At 42.5% G+C, this 4,442-nt stretch overlaps 1 long non-coding RNA gene across 1 annotated transcript; it reads left to right on the plus strand.

Moving 5' to 3' along the window:
- Positions 210-2,579, plus strand: LOC110429840. The gene is made up of 4 exons (XR_002447021.1): positions 210-441; positions 530-559; positions 641-674; positions 778-2,579. It is a non-coding gene; the product is annotated as an uncharacterized LOC110429840 (long non-coding RNA).

Genomic DNA, 4,442 nt, shown 5'->3' on the forward strand with positions numbered 1-4,442 from the left:
GCTCGACCTCCACATAGCGCATGCCTAGGACAGCACCAGGGCAGCAACCGGCACCTCGAGCCATGGGCTAGGATCTAGCTCATGAGCCGATCAAGCGCCCAACACCTGATAGGTACAGGGCGTGTTTGGTTCCCTGCACTTGCCCATACATGCATCCCGGGATGCAACTTCCGCGTGTTTGGTTCCCTGTTCTCCCCTCCCAGCCTGGCTCACCTCATGCAAAATTCCCCTCCTGGCCTGGCTGAGAAAGAACGCCCGATTTCTTCGTTCCTCCCCAGCCTGGCTCGTTCGGTGCTGGTGCTCACACGCGCGCTTGGCGACTCCGTGCGCAGGGAGATGGCGGGAAGCTCCTAGGGTTACCTCCCCGGTTCCCGCCATTCACCGCCCACCTCCCTCTTCCTCTCTCTCTCTTCTTCTTCCTGTCTCTCATCGTCTCCGCCGGTTGGTTTTTTTCTTCTCCCTCTAATCCTGCGTCCATTTTCTTGATTCGTGTCGTGCTGATGCCTCTCTCTCTCTCTATTTGTTGAAGGTCTCGTGGATCTGACTGTTCTTGATTCAGGTGAGCTTTCCCTCATTTTTCTCCTTTTGTTTCTTCCGATTTGTGAACGCTAGGTAATATTTGTGTCTGATCTCAACGCAGGGACGCCAGATCCGTGTTCTTAGCTGTTATTTCGGTAAGAATCCATCTTCCTCATCTTTATGTTTTTTTCTTATTTTTGGACTACAAATCGAAGCATGTGTGTGATAATCCCCATTGTCTTGTTTGTGTTCTTGCAGATCTGAGCACCCTCACCTGAGCTATTGGCCTTTCGCTGCTGCTGAGGCTCGTTGATGTGGTTTTTTTTATCTTTTCCTCTTATCCTCCCTCCCTGATTCTATCCTCCCATGGCTATTTTGCTGAGCTCTTGCCATTGCCTGTGATGATGTTGGATACTTTACTGAGCTCTTGACATTGCCTGTGATGATGTTGGATACTTTACTGAGCTCTTGCCATTGCTTGTGATGATGTTGGTTACTTTACTTAGCTATTCCATTGCCTGTGATGAAAAATTATTTTTTCCCTGAGCTACTACCATTGCTTATGATGATGTTTTATTATCTGAGCTTTATTATCATTAAGTTGTTGAAATCTTCTCTGTTATGGGCAGTAGCAATGATGGTATTTTTTTGGTTCTGATGCAATGGCTCTAGCAATGATGTTATTTTCATATGATACTAACTTGTTCTGAGGCAATGCCAATAGCAATGATGTTCTTTTTCCTATGATACTATACTTATTCTGATGCAATGACAATTGCAATGATGGTCTTCTTTTTCCTATGATACTACTATTGTTCTGAAGCAAAGGCAAACACTTATGCTGAGGCAATGGACTTGTGCAATGATGAATTCTTTTATGTTTTACTACACTTATGCTGAGACGATGGACTTGTGCACTGATGAATTCTTTCATGTTCTACTACACTTATGCTGAGGCAATGGACTTGTGCAATGATGAATTATTTCATGTTTTACTACACTGCTGGTGGAGTAACCTAGCCTCTGCTCCCTAGTTCAACCTAGCTGGTGGAGTAATTTGAAACTTTTGGCAATCTGACCTTCTGCGTCCATTGTCAATGATGTGAACCCTATTTGGTCACTTGCATGTGCTATTATTTGTTTCTGAGAACTTGTTCATTGTCTGGGATGCTTTCTGCAAGATTTGAGCACATGTCCTTTGCCTGTGATGTTGTATGCTTGGTTTGAGCACATGTCCATTGCCTATGATGCTGTTTGCTTGATTTAAGCACATGACCATTGCATGTGATGCTTTTTCAATGATCTAAGCACAAGTTCATTGCCTATGAGGTGTTTTCCACATATCTGAGCATAAGTTCATTGCCTGTCTTTATTTGTAATAGTGGTAGTTGTAGCCTTGTTAGTTGGTTTTCTTATTTAGAAATGGATGTAGTAGCAAATGGTATATAGATGAACTAGAGAGTGGTAATGTTACCACTTCATGCAGGAGGTATCTAGAACTTGTTGTATGCAAGCAACCAAACAAGCAAGGCTGCATCTATAAATTCAAATAGTGAAGAACATGCATCAAACCAAACAACATCTTAGCTCAGCTTGGCTGAACGTATGCAGGCAACCAAACCGCCAGCATTGCATGCATTCAGCCTGGCTGGCTGGAGCTAGCCTGGCTAAGCTGAGAAGGGAACCAAACACGCCTACAGTGAAGTCATGTCGTATGCCTATTCAACTAACATGATGCCCTGTCGGCCACTCTCTTGCCAAGGCCATGCAACCGGCGTGACACTAGGGGACAAGGGACTTCACCAACTCCACGGGTGAAGGGGACCTGGACCTGCTCGTCAGCCCCTCCAGGTGAGGGATCCCTGCAGGCCAAGGAAGCCTGGAGAAGTATAACCTGAGGGAGGCTGTGCCGCAGCAGGTGGCACCAAACATGGCAACAAGCAACACCGCAACAGTGGACTCATGCACCCAATGCATAGACCATAGACTAGAACCAACCGACTTGTACAATTAATCTATACAGTTATAAGAAAAAAAGAAAATTGTCACCTGAATTTTAAGCAAGGTTTATTCTACTAGAGCCATGTGAGGAAATTTCCCTCTTGATTTTCGTACCAAAACAACACACAGATATAATTCATAGTTTGGTAAAATTGTAAAATTTATTTTGCACCTGAAAGACTATACAATAGACATGAACAGGAAAAATAATATGTTGTTTGCTTTCATTTAATTTAGAACACACTGCTGATTTTAATGTTTTCCTAACAAATTCATAAACTGAGTGTTTAGTTCTTATAAACTCTAGAAATAAAAATAAAAGAATGAAATTAATGCTAGGCTGGTACAACTCTATGTGTCATACCGCATTAGGTGACATGTCATTTATCCTTCATGCCATCGTGTGCGGTATAAATACCATGCTATATGTAGTTTGTGAATAGAACTAGTATGCAATGTGGTTCAAAAATGCCTCATTGTCATCCGCCGTTGACGCAAACTAATCTCGTGCTAGCGACATTTAAGCACCATGAAGCATGGTAGGCATTAGGAATTAGAGGTGTGCTCCAAACCTTTGAACCGGAGTCTGGGAATTAGGGCTGCACACCTTGTCGGACCATCGGTCTTAATTAGGGCCGCCTCTAAGGGAGGGCAGGCAGTGCGATCGCTGGGGGCCCATAGAGCTTGGGGCCCAAGACAATATAGGTAATTAGTATATATAATTTTCTACTTGGCATATTAGCATTTGAAGATCCAAGACAATCAGTCAAAGCCGTAGATTACTATTCCTCCGGTCCTATTCTACATAACAATAGGGAAACAATAGATACACACGCCATCACAGTAAGCAACACACCAACAGCCTTGATCAATTAGTATTTTCAATTTTTTCTTATTTGTTTTGTGTATTCGCTATGCTCGTATAGTGCTACGGTCTAGCATTATAAATTTATATTTCAATGTAGTTATGTGTATATATTAGATGTTGCCTAAGAAGCATTTGTCGGGTACTCAAAAAAGAAAAAAAAAAGAAAAACAAGAAACATTGTTATGTTTTATGAATTATACATATATTGCAAAGTAATTTTTATTATCCGTATTATATACAGTAATTTTGATATAAAAGTTAGTTGAATGAGTCCAGTCTTTTTACTTGCCCAAAGACCCTTAAAATTATAGAGCTGGCCCTGGTCTTAATCCAATCCTGCCTGCCAAAAGAGAATATATGATGGGTTCGGAGGTTATGTGTTAAACCCATCAAACCCATCGGATCCTAAGCATCGATTTTGATGATGAATCAACGACAACAGCACCTACTGCAGACCCAAGATTTGAAGTAATCACAGATGCGTTGTGGGAGATGCTTGAAACATGCTTATATGAAGTGAGTTAATAAGACACATCTGTGATTAGTTTTGTTTACCTAGTGACCCTTGATTCTGAGTTGGGACATAATAAAGCTGTACCCAAATTTCTATTTACTGTATCATGCTGCAGTAAAAGCACATTAGCCGAAAGCCCAAAATATAACTATATAAGGAAAAAAGTATTACCCTCATAGATTAGCTTCTTACTTCAGGAATGTAGTTCGCGTAATATTAGATACCATAATTTGTCTATTTTCATCAGAAATCCTTGTATCGTCAGCACTACTGCATATAGGGGGTTTGCCGAGAGCCTAGGATGCTCGGCAAACACAGTTTTACTCTCGGGAAAGGCTTTTCCGAGAGTCGCTCTCGGCAAAGGCCTGTCGGCACATCTTTTATCGGCAAAGAGGTCTTTGCCGAGAGCTATTCATCGGGATCTCGGCAAAGGTTTTGCCGAGAGCCAACCCTAGCTCTCGGCAAAGAAAAGTAGCCGTTATGGCCGTTGGCGGGCTGACGGTGGATTTGCCAAGAGCTAGCTGACCAAGCTCTCGGCAA

This window comes from Sorghum bicolor, chromosome 8, assembly GCF_000003195.3.
Source record: "Sorghum bicolor cultivar BTx623 chromosome 8, Sorghum_bicolor_NCBIv3, whole genome shotgun sequence".
In the NCBI taxonomy this organism is placed as follows: domain Eukaryota; kingdom Viridiplantae; phylum Streptophyta; class Magnoliopsida; order Poales; family Poaceae; genus Sorghum; species Sorghum bicolor.